This window comes from Hypanus sabinus (genome assembly GCF_030144855.1).
Source record: "Hypanus sabinus isolate sHypSab1 chromosome 24 unlocalized genomic scaffold, sHypSab1.hap1 SUPER_24_unloc_16, whole genome shotgun sequence".
Classification (NCBI taxonomy): domain Eukaryota; kingdom Metazoa; phylum Chordata; class Chondrichthyes; order Myliobatiformes; family Dasyatidae; genus Hypanus; species Hypanus sabinus.
The window spans coordinates 15,190-32,500 of record NW_026778929.1 but is presented as its reverse complement, the minus strand read 5'-3'; the positions used below and the strand labels follow the sequence as shown (position 1 = coordinate 32,500).

General features: G+C 60.1%; 1 pseudogene; it reads left to right on the top strand.

Moving 5' to 3' along the window:
* Positions 1 to 15,289, top strand: part of LOC132385463 (extracellular matrix protein 2-like) — a 40,006-nt pseudogene extending 24,717 nt beyond the window's left edge.
* The last annotated feature ends 2,022 nt before the right edge of the window (positions 15,290 to 17,311 follow it).

Sequence of the window (17,311 nt, the reverse complement as noted above, 5' to 3'; positions counted from 1 at the left end):
CCCTACGCCCCTCCCCATCTCTCTCCCTCCCTCCCCTACGCCCCTCCATCTCTGTGACCCCCTCCCTCCCTTACACCCCTCCCCATCTCTGTGTCTCCCTCCCTCCCCTACACCCCTCCATCTCTGTGACCCACTCCCTCCCCTACACCCCTCCCCATCTCTGTGTCTCCCTCCCTACCCTACACCCCTCCCCATCTCTGTCTCCCTCCCTCCCCTACGCCCCTCCCCATCTCTGTCTCCCTCCCTCCCCTACGCCCCTCCATCTCTGTGACCCCCCTCCCTCCCTTACACCCCTCCCCCTCTGTGACCCACTCCCTCCCCTGCACCCCTCCCATCTCTGTCCCTCCCTCCCTCCCTTACACCCCTCCCCATCTCCGTGTCTCCCTCCCTCCCCTACGCCCCTCCATCTCTGTGACCCACTCCCTCCCCTGCACCCCTCCCATCTCTGTCCCTCCCTCCCTCCCTTACACCCCTCCCCATCTCTATCCCCTCCCTCCCCTACACCCCCTCCCCATCGCTCTGACCCCCACCCTCCCTTACACCCCTCCCCATCGCTCTGACCTGCAACTTCCCCTACATCTCTTCCCATCTCTGTGACCCCCTCCCTCCCTTGCACCCCTCCCCATCTCCATGTCTCCCTCCCTCCCCTTTGCTCTGACCTCCACCCTCCCCTATATCCCTTCCCAACTCTGTGACCCCCTCCCTCCCTTACACTCCTCCCCATCTCTGTGATCCCCTCCCTCCCCTACACCCCCTCCCGGTCGCTCTGACACCCTCCCTCCCTTACACCCCTCCCCATCTCCATGTCTCCCTCCCTCCCTTACAGCCCTCCCCATCTCCATGTCTCCCTCCCTCCCTTACACCCCTCCCCGTCTCTGTGATCCCCTCCCTCCCCTACATCCCTTCCCATCTCTGTGACCCTCTCCCTCCCCTACAACCCTCCCCGTCTCTGTGATCCCCTCCCTCCCCTACATCCCTTCCAATCTCTGTGACCCCCCTCCCCCTACAATCCACCCTGTCTCCGTGACCCCTTCCCTCCCCTACACCCCTCCCCGTCTCCATGACCCCTCCCTCCCCTACACCCCTCCCCATCTCCATGTCTCCCTCCCTCCCTTACACCCCTCCCCGTCTCTGATCCCCTCCCTCCCCTACATCCCTTCCAATCTCTGTGACCCCCCTCCCTCCCCTACAACCCACCCTGTCTCCGTGACCCCCTCCCTCCCTTACACCCCTCCCCATCTCTGTGACCCCCTCCCTCCCCTACACCCCTCCCCATCTCTGTGACCCACTCCCTCCCCTACACCCCTCCCCAACTCTGTGATCCTCTCCCTCCCCTACACCCCTCCCATCTCCATGACCCCCCTCCCTCCCCTACACCCCTCCCCGTCTCCATGTCTCCCTCCCTCCCTTACAGCCCTCCCCATCTCCATGTCTCCCTCCCTCCCTTACACCCCTCCCCGTCTCTGTGATCCCCTCCCTCCCCTACATCCCTTCCAATCTCTGTGACCCCCTCCCTCCCCTACAACCCACCCTGTCTCTGTGACCCCTCCCTCCCCTACACCCCTCCCCAACTCTGTGATCCTCTCCCTCCCCTACACCCCTCCCCATCTCCGTGACCCCCCTCCCTCCCCTACACCCCTCCCCGTCTCCGACCCCTCCCTCCCTTGCACCCCTCCCCGTCTCCATGTCTCCCTCCCTCCCCTACACCCCTCCCCATCTCTGTGATCCCCTCCCTCCCTTACACCCCTCCCCATCTCCGTGACCCCCTCCCTCCCCTACACCCCTCCCCATCTCTGTGATCCCCTCCCTCCCCTACACCCCTCCCCATCTCTGTAATCCCCTCCCTCCCTTACACCCCTCCCCATCTCTGTGATCCCCTCCCTCCCTTACACCCCTCCCCATCTCTGTGATCCCCTCCCTCCCTTACACCCCTCCCCATCTCTGTAATCCCCTCACACCCCTCCCCATCTCTGTGATCCCCTCCCTCCCTTACACCCCTCCCCGTCTCCTTGACCCCCTCCCTCCCTTACACCCCTCCCCATCTCTGTGATCCCCTCCCTCCCCTACACCCCCTCCCCGTCGCTCTGACCTCCACCCTCCCTTATACCCCTCCCCGTCTCCATGACCGCCTCCCTCCCATACATCCCTTCCCATCTCTGACCCCCTCCCTCCCCTACACCCCCTCCCCATCTCTGTCTCCCTCCCTCCCCTTTGCTCTGACCACCCTCCCCTAAATCCATCTCTGTGACCCCCTCCATCCCCTACACCCCTCCGTCTCCGTGACCCCCTCCCTCCCTTACACCCCTCCCCATCTCTGTGTCTCCCTCCCTCCCTTACACCCCTCCCCTTCTCTGTGACCCACTCCCTCCCCATCTCTGTGATCCCCTCCCTCCCCTACATCCCTCCCTGTCTCCATGTCTCCCTCCCTCCCTTACACCCCTCCCCATCTCTGTGTCTCCCTCCCTCCCCGTCGCTCTGACCTCCACCCTCCCCTACATCTCCTCCCATCTCTGTGATCCCCCTCCCTCCCCTACACCCCTCCCCATCTCTGTGACCCCCTCCCTCCCCTACACCCCTCCCCATCTCTGTGTCTCCCTCCCTCCCTTACACCCCTCCCCATCTCTGTGACCCCCCCTCCCCTACACCGCTCCCCGTCTCCGTGACCCCCTCCCTCCCCCTACACCCCTCCCCATCTCTGTGACCCCCCTCCCTCCCCTACACCCCTCCCCATCTCTGTGACCCCCTCCCTCCCCTACACCCCTCCCCATCTCTGACCCCCTCCCTCCCCTACACCCCTCCCCATCTCTGTGACCCCCCCTCCCCTACACCGCTCCCCGTCTCTGTGATCCCCTCCCTCCCCTACACCCCTCCCCATCTCTGTGTCTCCCTCCCTCCCTTACACCCCTCCCCATCTCTGTGTCTCCCTCCCTCCCTTACACCCCTCCCCATCTCTGTGACCCCCCTCCCCTACACCGCTCCCCGTCTCCGTGACCCCCTCCCTACACCGCTCCCCGTCTCCATGTCCCACATCTCAGCCAGGACTGTGGGGTGGGGCTCAATGCCCCACTCACCTTCTGCGCACTGGATGGTGGAAATCAATTGCCCCACTGAACAAGTAGAGTTGGAGGGGACGTTCCTCAGACTCCTGCAGACAATATTTGCCCCGAAGGTCATCCAATTCCCCTCCTGCTATGTGAGGAATTCTGCTGGCATCCCAGGAGGGTTTGGGCCTTCCCCCGACACACACACAGAGCATAGGGCTGACCTCTGACCCTCTGACCACCCACAGGAGCTCTATCTGGAGAACAACCTGATTGAGGAGATTCCGGGAGGATTGCTGAACAAAACCACCAACCTCACCATCCTGATTCTCCGGAATAACAGTCTTCAGGAAAACCGGATCTCTCCTCAGGCCTGGTTCCACCTGCGGTGAGTTTTTCCACTGATTTCACTCCGCTCCGAACTCCAAACTCCCGGAGTACGAGGGTCGGACACTCACCCTGAATGGGGGGAGTGTCGAGGGACAGAGGGGCCTCGGTGTACGAGGGTCAGACACTCACCCTGAATGGTGGGAGTGTCGAGGGACGGAGGAGCCTCGGTGTACGAGGGTCAGACACTCACCCTGAATGGTGGGGAGTGTCGAGGGGACAGAGGGACCTCAGAGTACGAGGGTCGGACACTCACCCTGAATGGTGGGGAGTGTCGAGGGACAGAGGGACCTCGGTGTACGAGGGTCAGACACACACCCTGAATGGTGGGAGTGTCGAGGGACAGAGGGGCCTCGGTGTACGAGGGTCGGACACTCACCCTGAATGGTGGGGAGTGTCGAGGGACAGAGGGACCTCGGTGTACGAGGGTCAGACACTCACCCTGAATGGTAGGGAGTGTCGGGGGACAGAGGGGACCGTGAATGGTGGGAGTGTCGAGGGACAGAGGGGACCTCGGTGTACGAGGGTCGGACACACACCCTGAATGGTGGGAGTGTCGAGGGACAGGGACATCTCGGTGTACGAGGGTAGGACACATCATGAGTGGTGGGGAGTGTCGAGGGACAGAGGGCCTCGGTGTACGAGGGTCGGACACTCACCCTGAATGGTGGGAGTGTCGAGGGGCAGAGGGACCTCGGTGTACGAGGGTCAGACACACACCCTGAATGGTGGGGAGTGTCGAGGGACAGAGGGGCCTCGGTGTACGAGGGTCGGACACTCACCCTGAATGGTGGGGAGTGTCGAGGGACAGAGGGACCTCGGTGTACGAGGGTCAGACACTCACCCTGAATGGTGGGGAGTGTCGAGGGACAGAGGGACCTCAGTGTACGAGGGTAGGACACGCACTGCGAACGGTGGGGAGTGTCGAGGGACAGAGGGGCCTCGGTGTACCAGGGTAGGACACACACCCTGAATGGTAGGGGAGTGTCGAGGGGACAGAGGGACCGTGAATGGTGGGAGTGTCGAGGGACAGAGGGACCTCGGTGTACGAGGGTAGGACACTCACCCTGAATGGTGGGGTGTGTCGAGGGACAGGGACACCTCGGTGTACGAGGGTAGGACACACACCATGAGTGGTGGGGAGTGTCGAGGGACAGAGGGGCCTCGGTGTACGAGGGTCAGACACTCACCCTGAATGGTGGGGAGTGTCGAGGGACAGAGGGACCGTGAATGGTGGGAGTGTCGAGGGACAGAGGGACCTCAGTGTACGAGGGTAGGACACGCACTGCGAACGGTGGGGAGTGTCGAGGGACAGAGGGGACCGTGAATGGTGGGAGTGTCGAGGGACAGAGGGGCCATGAATGGTGGGAGTGTCGAGGGACAGAGGGACCTCGGTGTACCAGGGTAGGACACACACCCCTGAATGGTAGGGAGTGTCGAGGGACAGAGGGGACCGTGAATGGTGGGAGTGTCGAGGGACAGAGGGGCCTCGGTGTACCAGGGTAGGACACACACCCTGAATGGTAGGGAGTGTCGAGGGACAGAGGGACCGTGAATGGTGGGAGTGTCGAGGGACAGAGGGACCTCAGTGTACGAGGGTAGGACACGCACTGCGAACGGTGGGGAGTGTCGAGGGACAGAGGGACCGTGAATGGTGGGAGTGTCGAGGGACAGAGGGGCCGTGAATGGTGGGAGTGTCGAGGGACAGAGGGACCTCGGTGTACGAGGGTAGGACACTCACCCTGAATGGTGGGGTGTGTCGAGGGACAGGGGCACCTCGGTGTACGAGGGTAGGACACACACCATGAGTGGTAGGGAGTGTCGAGGGACAGAGGGACCGTGAACGGTGGGGAGTGTCAAGGGACAGAGGGACCGTGAATGGTGGGAGTGTCGAGGGACAGAGGGACCTCGGTGTACGAGGGAGAAGGGGCAGCCCCACCCTAGTCAAGCAGGAGATGGAAAGAGCCTGAATCTCTAATGAGGGTGTACCGGAGGGTGAAGCACGTTTTCACCAGCCTCCAGGTTGGGGAGGGCACACAGAACCTTCCGGCCACACTCTGGGAGAGCCGTGGGTTACAAATAGTTGAGCTGCTGTGTGGCATTAGTGGGAGAGGACTGTTTGCTGGCCAGAATTGGGACTGTTTTCCCTGGAGTGAAGGAGGCTGAGGGGTGACCTCATAAAGGTTTATAAAACCATGAGGGTAGATGGTCCCGGGTAGGGTGGTCTAAAACTGGAGGGCACAGGTGAGAGGGGAGAGACTTAAAGAGGACTTGAGGGGGCAACTTTTTCACCCAAAGGGTGGGTCTGTAAATGGAACGATCTGCCAGAGGAAGTGCTTGAGGCGGGACATGGAACAATATTTCAGAAAGACTCGGACTGGTACGTGGATAGGAGAGGGTGACAGGGATACAGAAAGCTGGGACTGGCTCAGGTGCACATTTTGGTCAGCATTGATCAGATGGACTGAAGGGTCTGTTTCTGTGCAAAGCAGTTGTTGTCCTGTGCAATAGTGATGGGCACCGAGAACGGGTAACGGGGGATATTGCTGCAGAATGGGCTAGCATAAGGTCGATGGGAAGACAGCCCTCCAGTAATGTAAATTACCCTGGAGCTTGGAATGGCGGGATCTGTGTGTCTGTCAGATGTGTGGGTGTTTCTGCGTGTATTTCTGTGTGTATCTCAGTGTATCTGTGTGTCTGTGTGTGTCTCGCTGGATCTGTGATTGTGTGAGTGTGAGAGACTGTATGTGTATCAGCGTGAGGGTGTGTGTGTCTCTGTTAGTGGAAGGGGGACGTGAGATCCCAGACATCAAACAGTCAGCGAAGCCACGTGTTTGTCTCGGACTGCAGGGCGGAGTTTGGGATCGTGCCATGCAGCTGGGTTGGCAGGGTTCGGGCGAGGGAGAGTAAATTCCCATCAGGGATCCGCGAGCTGTCAGAGCAGAGCCATGGAGGCAAGTTCCGCTGGCACGCACCATGCAATAAAGTTAACAAGGAACATACGAGTCCCTGGGACAGTGTTCGAAGTGTCGCTTTGTGACCGTGCCCCCCAGGGATGGAGATCTGTTGCTCATCAGCTCAACCTGAAAATGATGGGTCCCCAGCACTAGTTTAACCCCACGCCAACTAGCTCAGTGACAGCTAGGGAGGAGATGAGGTGATGGGACAGTGTGGAGGGAGCTTCACTCTGTCTGACCCCGGGAGTGTGTGATGGGACGGTGTGGAGGGAGTTTCACTCTGTGTCTGATCCCGGGAGTGTGTGATGGGACGGTGTGGAGGGAGCTTCACTCTGTGTCTGACCCCGGGAGTGTGTGATGGGACGGTGTGGAGGGAGCTTCACTCTGTGTCTGACCCCGGGAGTGTGTGATGGGACGGTGTGGAGGGAGCTTCACTCTGTGTCTGACCCCGGGAGTGTGTGGTGGGACGGTGTGGAGGGAGCTTCACTCTGTGTCTGACCCCTGGAGTGTGTGATGGGACGGTGCGGAGGGAGCTTCACTCTGTGTCTGACCCCAGGAGTGTGTGATGGGACGATGTGGAGGGAGCTTCACTCTGTGTCTGACCCCAGGAGTGTGTGATGGGACGGTGCGGAGGGAGCTTCACTCTGTGTCTGACCCTGGGAGTGTGTGATGGGACGGTGTGGAGGGAGCTTCACTCTGTGTCTGACCCCGGGAGTGTGTGATGGGACGGTGTGGAGGGAGCTTCACTCTGTGTCTGACCCCGGGAGTGTGTGATGGGACGGTGTGGAGGGAGCTTCACTCTGTGTCTGACCCCGGGAGTGTGTGATGGGACGGTGTGGAGGGAGCTTCACTCTGTGTCTGACCCCTGGAGTGTGTGATGGGACGGTGCGGAGGGAGCTTCACTCTGTGTCTGACCCCAGGAGTGTGTGATGGGACGATGTGGAGGGAGCTTCACTCTGTGTCTGACCCCAGGAGTGTGTGATGGGACGGTGCGGAGGGAGCTTCACTCTGTGTCTGACCCCAGGAGTGTGTGATGGGACGGTGTGGAGGGAGCTTCACTCTGTGTCTGACCCCAGGAGTGTGTGATGGGACGGTGTGGAGGGAGCTTCACTCTGTATCTGACCCCGGGAGTGTGTGATGGGACAGTATGGAGGGAGCTTCACTGTGTCTGACCCCGGGAGTGTGTGATGGGACGATGTGGAGGGAGCTTCACTCTGTGTCTGACCCCGGGAGTGTGTGATGGGACGGTGTGGAGGGAGTTTCACTCTGTGTCTGACCCCCGGAGTGAGTGACGGGACGGTGTGGAGGGAGCTTCACTGTGTGTCTGACCCCCGGAGTGAGTGACGGGACGGTGTGGAGGGAGCTTCACTGTGTGTCTGACCCTGGGAGTGTGTGATGGGACGGTGTGGAGGGAGCTTCACTCTGTGTCTGACCCTGGGAGTGTGTGATGGGACGGTGTGGAGGGGGTTTCACTCTGTGTCTGACCCCGGGAGAGTGTGATGGGACAGTGTGGGGGGAGCTTCACTGTGTGTCTGACCCTGGGAATGTGTGACGGGACGGTGTGGAGGGAGCTTCACTCTGTGTCTGACCCCGGGAGTGTGTGATGGGACGGTATGGAGGGAGATTCACTCTGTGTCTGACCCTGGGAATGTGTGATGGGACGGTATGGAGGGAGATTCACTCCGTGTCTGACCCTGGGAGAGTGTGATGGGACAATGTGGAGGGAGATTCACTCCGTGTCTGACCCTGGGAGAGTGTGATGGGACAATGTGGAATGTGGAGGGAGATTCACCCTGTGTCTGACCCCGGGAGTGTGTGATGGGACGGTGTGGAGGGAGATTCACTCTGGTGGTCTGGACCCCGGAGAGTGTGATGGGACGGTGTGGAGGGAGATTCACTCTGTGTCTGACCCGGAGAGTGTGATGGGACGGTGTGGAGGGAGATTCACTCTGTGTCTGACCCGGAGAGTGTGATGGACAATGTGGAGGGAGATTCACTCTGTGTCTGACCCCAGGAGTGTGTGATGGGACGGTGAGGAGGGAGATTCACGCTGTGTCTGACCCCGAACTGTGTGATGGGAGTGTGTGGAGGGAGATCACTCAGTGTCTGACCCCGGGAGAGTGTGATGGGACAGTGTGGGGGAGCTTCACTGTGTGTCTGACCCTGGGAATGTGTGATGGGAATGTGTGGAGGGAGCTTCACTCTGTGTCTGACCCCGGGAGTGTGTGATGGGACGGTGTGGAGGGAGTTTCACTCTGTGTCTGACCCCCGGAGTGAGTGACGGGACGGTGTGGAGGGAGCTTCACTGTGTGTCTGACCCCCGGAGTGAGTGACGGGACGGTGTGGAGGAGCTTCACTGTGTGTCTGACCCTGGGAGTGTGTGATGGGACGGTGTGGAGGGAGCTCACTCTGTGTCTGACCCTGGGAGTGTGTGATGGGACGGTGTGAGGGGGTTTCACTCTGTGTCTGACCCCGGGAGAGTGTGATGGGACAGTGTGGGGGGAGCTTCACTGTGTGTCTGACCCTGGAATGTGTGACGGGACGGTGTGGAGGAGCTTCACTCTGTGTCTGACCCCGGGAGTGTGTGATGGGACGGTATGGAGGGAGATTCACTCTGTGTCTGACCCTGGGAATGTGTGATGGGACGGTATGGAGGGAGATTCACCTCCGTGTCTGACCCTGGGAGAGTGTGATGGGACAATGTGGAGGGAGATTCACTCCGTGTCTGACCCTGGGAGAGTGTGATGGACAATGTGGAGGGAGATTCACCCTGTGTCTGACCCCGGGAGTGTGTGATGGGACGGTGTGGAGGGAGATTCACTCTGTGTCCTGACCCCGGAGAGTGTGATGGGACGGTGTGGAGGGAGATTCACTCTGTGTCTGACCCCGGAGAGTGTGATGGGACGGTGTGGAGGGAGATTCACTCTGTGTCTGACCCCGGAGAGTGTGATGGGACAATGTGGAGGGAGATTCACTCTGTGTCTGACCCCAGGAGTGTGTGATGGGACGGTGAGGAGGGAGATTCACGCTGTGTCTGACCCCGGAACTGTGTGATGGGAGTGTGTGGAGGGAGATTCACTCAGTGTCTGACCCCGGGAGAGTGTGATGGGACAGTGTGGGGGGAACTTCACTGTGTGTCTGACCCTGGGAATGTGTGATGGGAATGTGTGGAGGGAGATTCACTCTGTGTCTGACCCCGGAGAGTGTGATGGGACGGTGTGGAGGAGATTCACTCTGTGTCTGACCCCGGAGAGTGTGATGGACAATGTGGAGGGAGATTCACTCTGTGTCTGACCCCGGGAGTGTGTGATGGGACGGTGTGGAGGGAGATTCACTCTGTGTCTGACCCCGGAGAGTGTGCTGGGACGGTTGTGGAGGGAGATTCACTCTGTGTCTGACCCTGGGAGTGTGTGATGGGACAGTGTAGAGGGAGTTTCACTCTGTGTCTGACCCCGGGAGTGTGTGATGGGACAGGGTGGAGGGAGATTCACTCTGTGTCTGACCCCGGGAGTGTGTGATGGGACGGTGTGGAGGGAGATTCACTCTGTGTCTGACCCCGGGAGTGTGTGATGGGACGGTGTGGAGGAAGATTCACTCTGTGTCTGACCCCGGAGAGTGTGATGGGACGGGTGTGGAGGGAGATTCACTCTGTGTCTGACCCTGGGAGTGTGTGATGGGACAGTGTGGAGGGAGTTTCACTCTGTGTCTGACCCCGAGAGTGAGTGATGGGACGGTGTGGAGGAGATTCACTCTGTGTCTGACCCCGGGAGTGTGGGATGGGACGGTGTGGAGGGGGTTTCAACCCCTCTGTGTCTGACCCCGGGAGAGTGTGATGGGACAGTGTGGGGGGAGCTTCACTGTGTGTCTGACCCTGGGAATGTGTGATGGGAATGTGTGGAGGGAGATTCACTCTGTGTCTGACCCCGGAGAGTGTGATGGGACGGTGTGGAGGGAGATTCACTCTGTGTCTGACCCCGGAGAGTGTGATGGGACAATGTGGAGGGAGATTCACTCTGTGTCTGACCCCGGGAGTGTGTGATGGGACGGTGTGGAGGGGGTTTCACTCTGTGTCTGACCCCGGGAGTGTGTGATGGGACGGTGTGGACGGAGCTTCACTCTGTGTCTGACCCCGGGAGTGTGTGATGGGACGGTGGTGGAGGGAGTTTCACTCTGTGTCTGACCCCCGGAGTGAGTGACGGGACGGTGTGGAGGGAGCTTCACTGTGTGTCTGACCCCCGGAGTGAGTGACGGGACGGTGTGGAGGGAGCTTCACTGTGTGTCTGACACCTGGGAGTGTGTGATGGGACGGTGTGGAGGGAGCTTCACTCTGTGTCTGACCCTGGGAGTGTGTGATGGGACGGTGTGGAGGGGGTTTCACTCTGTGTCTGACCCCGGGAGAATGTGATGGGACAGTGTGGGGGGAGCTTCACTGTGTGTCTGACCCTGGGAATGTGTGACGGGACGGTGTGGAGGGAGCTTCACTCTGTGTCTGACCCCGGGAGTGTGTGATGGGACGGTATGGAGGGAGATTCACTCTGTGTCTGACCCTGGGAATGTGTGATGGGACGGTATGGGGGGAGATTCACTCCGTGTCTGACCCTGGGAGAGTGTGATGGGACAATGTGGAGGGAGATTCACTCCGTGTCTGACCCTGGGAGAGTGTGATGGGACAATGTGGAGGGAGATTCACCCTGTGTCTGACCCCGGAGTGTGTGATGGGACGGTGTGGAGGGAGATTCACTCTGTGTCTGACCCCGGAGAGTGTGATGGGACGGTGTGGAGGGAGATTCACTCTGTGTCTGACCCCGGAGAGTGTGATGGGACGGTGTGGAGGGAGATTCACTCTGTGTCTGACCCCGGAGAGTGTGATGGGACAATGTGGAGGGAGATTCACTCTGTGTCTGACCCCAGGAGTGTGTGATGGGACGGTGAGGAGGGAGATTCACGCTGTGTCTGACCCCGGAACTGTGTGATGGGAGTGTGTGGAGGGAGATTCACTCAGTGTCTGACCCCGGGAGAGTGTGATGGGACAGTGTGGGGGGAGCTTCACTGTGTGTCTGACCCTGGGAATGTGTGATGGGAATGTGTGGAGGGAGATTCACTCTGTGTCTGACCCCGGAGAGTGTGATGGGACGGTGTGGAGGGAGATTCACTCTGTGTCTGACCCCGGAGAGTGTGATGGGACAATGTGGAGGGAGATTCACTCTGTGTCTGACCCCGGGAGTGTGTGATGGGACGGTGTGGAGGGAGATTCACTCTGTGTCTGACCCCGGAGAGTGTGCTGGGACGGTGTGGAGGGAGATTCACTCTGTGTCTGACCCTGGGAGTGTGTGATGGGACAGTGTAGAGGGAGTTTCACTCTGTGTCTGACCCCGGGAGTGTGTGATGGGACAGGGTGGAGGGAGATTCACTCTGTGTCTGACCCCGGGAGTGTGTGATGGGACGGTGTGGAGGGAGATTCACTCTGTGTCTGACCCCGGGAGTGTGTGATGGGACGGTGTGGAGGAAGATTCACTCTGTGTCTGACCCCGGAGAGTGTGATGGGACGGTGTGGAGGGAGATTCACTCTGTGTCTGACCCTGGGAGTGTGTGATGGGACAGTGTGGAGGGAGTTTCACTCTGTGTCTGACCCCGAGAGTGAGTGATGGGACGGTGTGGAGGGAGATTCACTCTGTGTCTGACCCCGGAGTGTGGGATGGGACGGTGTGGAGGGGGTTTCACTCTGTGTCTGACCCCGGGAGAGTGTGATGGGACGGTGTGGAGGGAGCTTCACTGTGTGTCTGACCCTGGGAATGTGTGATGGGAATGTGTGGAGGGAGATTCACTCTGTGTCTGACCCCGGAGAGTGTGATGGGACGGTGTGGAGGGAGATTCACTCTGTGTCTGACCCCGGAGAGTGTGATGGGACAATGTGGAGGGAGATTCACTCTGTGTCTGACCCCGGGAGTGTGTGATGGGACGGTGTGGAGGGAGATTCACTCTGTGTCTGACCCCGGAGAGTGTGCTGGGACGGTGTGGAGGGAGATTCACTCTGTGTCTGACCCTGGGAGTGTGTGATGGGACAGTGTGGAGGGAAGTTTCACTCTGTGTCTGACCCCGGGAGTGTGTGATGGGACGGGGTGGAGGGAGATTCACTCTGTGTCTGACCCCGGGAGTGTGTGATGGGACGGTGTGGAGGGGATTCACTCTGTGTCTGACCCCGGAGAGTGTGCTGGGACGGTGTGGAGGGAGATTCACTCTGTGTCTGACCCTGGGAGTGTGTGATGGGACAGTGTGGAGGGAGTTTCACTCTGTGTCTGACACCGGGAGTGTGTGATGGGACGGTGCGGAGGAGCATCACTCTGTGTCTGACCCCGGGAGTGTGGGATGGGACGGTGTGGAGGGAGCTTCACTCTGTGTCTGACCCCAGGAGTGTGTGACGGATGGTGACCTCTTGCAGGAACCTGGAGACTCTGGACCTGTCCCACAACCGGATGGTGCACGTCCCGTCATTCCTCCCACTGGCCTGAAGCAGCTGCTGCTCCACCACAACCAGATCGAGCGGATTCGGCCGGGTCTGGAGTTCCTCCACCTGTCCTACAACAACCTGCGTAACGATGGCATCCACGCCATCTCCTTCCTGGGTCTCTACAACTCGCTGCAGGAACTGCTGCTTGACCACAACCAGCTACGGGCCATCCCGCGAGGGATTCTCAAACTCCGCGTCCTCCAGGCGCTGAGGTTGAGTGACAACCACATCAGGTACGCTAGCTCCTCACCCCCCCTCCCACAGTGAGGAGCTCCCTCCTCACCGCCCCTCCCACAGTGAGGAGCTCCCTCCTCACCGCCCCTACCACAGTGAGGAGCTCCCTCCTCACCGCCCCTCCCACAGTGAGGAGCTCCCTCATCCGCCCATCCCACAGTGAGGAGCTCCCACCTCACCGCCCCTCCCACAGTGAGGAGCTCCCTCCACACCACCCTTCCCACAGTGAGGAGCTCCCTCCTCACCGCCCCTCCCACAGTGAGGAGCTCCCTCCTCACCGCCCCTCCCACAGTGAGGAGCTCCTCACCCCCTCCCACAGTGAGGAGCTCCTCACCGCCCCTCCCACAGTAAGGAGCTCCCACCTCACCGCCCCTCCCACAGTGAGGAGCTCCCACCTCACCGCCCCTCCCACAGTGAGGAGCTCCCTCCTCACCGCCCCTCCCACAGAGGAGCTCCCACCTCACCGCCCCTCCCACAGTGAGGAGCTCCCTCCTGACCGCCCCTCCCACAGTGAGGAGCTCCTCACCCCCCTCCCACAGTGAGGTGCTCCCTCCTCTGCCCCTCCCACAGTGAGGAGCTCCTCACCCCCTCCCACAGTGAGGAGCTCCCTCCTCCACCCCTCCCACAGTGAGGAGCTCCCTCCTCACCGCCCCTCCCACAGTGAGGAGCTCCCTCCTCCGCCCCTCCCACAGTGAGGAGCTCCCACCTCTGCCCCTCCCACAGTGAGGAGCTCCCTCCTCACCACCCCTACAGTGAGGAGCTCCCTCTTCACCGCCCCTCCCTCGGTGAGGAGCTCCCTCCTCACCGCCCCTCCCACAGTGTGCATCTCCCACCTCACTGCCCCTCCCACAGTGAGCATCCTCCTCACCACCCCTCCCACAGTGAGCATCTCCCTCCTCACCGCACCTCCCACAGTGAGCATCTCCCACCTCACCGCCCCTCCCTTGGCAAGGAGCTTCCTCCTCACTGCCCCTCCCACAGTGAGCATTTCCCTTCGCACCGCCCCTCCCACAGTGAGGAGTTCCCTCTTCACCTCTCCTCCCACGGCGAGGAGCTCCTTCCTCACCGCCCCTCCCACAGCGAGAAGCTCCCTCATCCGCCCCTCCCATGGCGAGGAACCCTCCGCCCCTCCCACGGCGAGGAGCTCCCTCCTCTGCCCCTCCCACAGCGAGAAGCTCCTCACCTCCCCTCCCACGGCGAGATGCTCCCTCCTCACCCCTCCCACAGCGAGAAGCTCCCTCCTCAGCCCCTCAGAGGAGCTCCCTCCTCACCCCCCCCCCCTCGGTTTGTCCCCGGGTTTTCCTCCAGTCACTCTGGTTTGCTCCCACATCCCAACGAAGGAGGGGAGTCGGGGAGTTAATCAGCGTGCCGCCGTGGGGTTGGGGGAGATGAGAGTGAGGGGTGTCAGAGGGCCTGTTCCCCTGTCCCCGTGCTGAGCGAGTCGGGGAGTTAATCAGCGTGCCGCCGTGGGGTTGGGGGAGATGAGAGTGAGGGGTGTCAGAGGGCCTGTTCCCCTGTCCCCGTGCTGAGCGAGTCGGGGAGTTAATCAGCGTGCCGCCGTGGGGTTGGGGGAGATGAGAGTGAGGGGTGTCAGAGGGCCTGTTCCCCTGTCCCCGTGCTGAGCGAGTCGGGGAGTTAATCAGCGTGCCGCCGTGGGGTTGGGGGAGTTGAGAGTGAGGGGTGTCAGAGGGTCTGTTCCCCTGTCCCCGTGCTGAGCGAGTCTCTTCCTTCGAAGGCACGTGCCGATGGACTCCGTCTGTGACACGCGGATTGCCGAGGATTCCAGCCTGGTGTCAGTCCACCTGGAGAACAACCTGATTGACCGGAGACTGATCCCTCCCACCGCCCTCTCCTGCATCCGCTCCTACCACAGTGTCATCCTGCGGCCACAGCGCTTCGAGGACTAGGCCGGACGCACTCCCGCCAAACCCAAAGTACTCGCCTTTTCTCCCCAGACGCTGAAATATGAACCCCACCCTGCGTCCATCCACCCCGAACCCCGAAACACACACCCACCTCCAGACCCAAAACGACACCCCTCCCCGAAGCCCAAAATACGGCCCTCACTGTGAACGGCAAAATACGCTTCACGTATTTTGAATCTCTGAAATGCACAACACATCCCGAGCCCTGAAATACAAACACAGTATACCGACCGCTTACTCTCCAAACCCCAACATACAGACCGCTTACTGTCCCCACTCTCTCTAAACCCCGCACTCTCTAAACCCCCCACTCTAAACCCCCCCACTCTCTCTAAACCCCGCACTCTCTCTAAACCCCCACTCTCTCTAAACCCGCACTCTCTCTAAACCCCGCACTCTCTCTAAACCCCCCACTCTCTCTAAACCCCGCACTCTCTCTAAACCCCCCACTCTCTAAACCCCCCACTCTCTCTAAACCCCCCACTCTCTCTAAACCCCCACTCTCTCTAAACCCCGCACTCTCTCTAAACCCCCCACTCTCTAAACCCCGCACTCTCTCTAAACCCCGCACTCTCTAAACCCCGCACTCTCTCTAAACCCCCCCACTCTCTCTAACCCCCCCACTCTCTAAACCCTGCACTCTCTAAACCCCCCACTCTCTAAACCCCCCACTCTCTCTAAACCCCCCACTCTCTCTAAACCCCCCACTCTCTCTAAACCCTGCACTCTCTAAACCCCCCACTCTCTCTAACCCCCCACTCTTTCTAAACCCCGCACTCTCTAAACCCCCCACTCTCTCTAAACCCCCCCACTCACTAAACCCTGCACTCTCTAAACCCCCCACTCTCTCTAAACCCCCCACTCTCTCTAACCCCCCCACTCTTTCTAAACCCCGCACTCTCTAAACCCCCCACTCTCTCTAAACCCCCCCACTCTCTAAACCCTGCACTCTCTAAACCCCCCACTCTCTCTAAACCCCCCCCACTCTCTAAACCCCGCACTCCCTAAAGCCCCCACTCTCTAAACCCCCCACTCTCTCTAAACCCCCCCACTCTCTAAACCCCGCACTCACTAAACCCCCCACTCTCTCTAAACCCCCCCACTCTCTAAACCCCGCACTCTCTAAACCCCCACTCTCTAAACCCCCCACTCTCTCTAAACCCCCCCACTCTCTAAACCCCCACTCTCTAAACCCCCCACTCTCTAAACCCCCCCACTCTCTAAACCCCCACTCTCTCTAAACCCCACTCTCTCTAAACCCCCCCACTCTCTCTAAACCCCCACTCTCTCTAAACCCCCCACTCTCTAAACCCCCCACTCTCTCTAACCCCCCACTCTCTCTAAACCCCCACTCTCTCTAAACCCCCACTCTCTCTAAACCCCGCACTCTCTAAAACCCTCACTCTCTCTAACCCCCCCACTCTTTCTAAACCCCACTCTCTAAACCCGCCCACTCTCTAAACCCGCCCACTCTCTAAACCCCCCACTCTCTCTAAACCCCCCACTCTTTCTAAACCCCTCACTCTCTCTAAACCCCCCACTCTCTCTAACCCCCCCACTCTCTCTAAACCCCCCACTCTCTCTAAACCCCCCCCACTCTCTCTAAACCCCCCCACTCTCTAAACCCTGCACTCTCTAAACCCCCCACTCTCTCTAAACCCCCCACTCTCTCTAAACCCCCCCCACTCTCTAAACCCCGCACTCTCTAAACCCCCCACACTCTCTAAACCCCCCCCATTATCTAAACCCCGCACTCTCTAAACCCCCCACTCTCTAAACCCCCCACTCTCTCTTAAACCCCCACTCTCTCTAAACCCCCCCCACTCTCTCTTAAACCCCACTCTCTCTAAACCCCCCACTCTCTCTAACCCCCCACTCTCTCTAAACCCCCACTCTCTCTAAACCCCCACTCTCTCTAAACCCCGCACTCTCTAAAACCTCCACTCTCTCTAACCCCCCCCACTCTTTCTAAACCCCCACTCTCTAAACCCCGCCCACTCTCTAAACCCGCCCACTCTCTAAACCCGCCCACTCTCTAAACCCCCACTCTCTCTAAACCCCCGACTCTTTCTAAACCCCCACTCTCTCTAACCCCCCACTCTCTAAACCCCCACTCTCTCTAACCCCCCCACTCTCTCTAACCCCCCCACTCTCTAAACCCCGCACTCTCTAAACCCCGCACTCTCTAAACCCCCCACTCTCTCTAAACCCTGCACTCTCTAAACCCCCCCACTCTCTCTAAACCCCCCCACTCTCTAA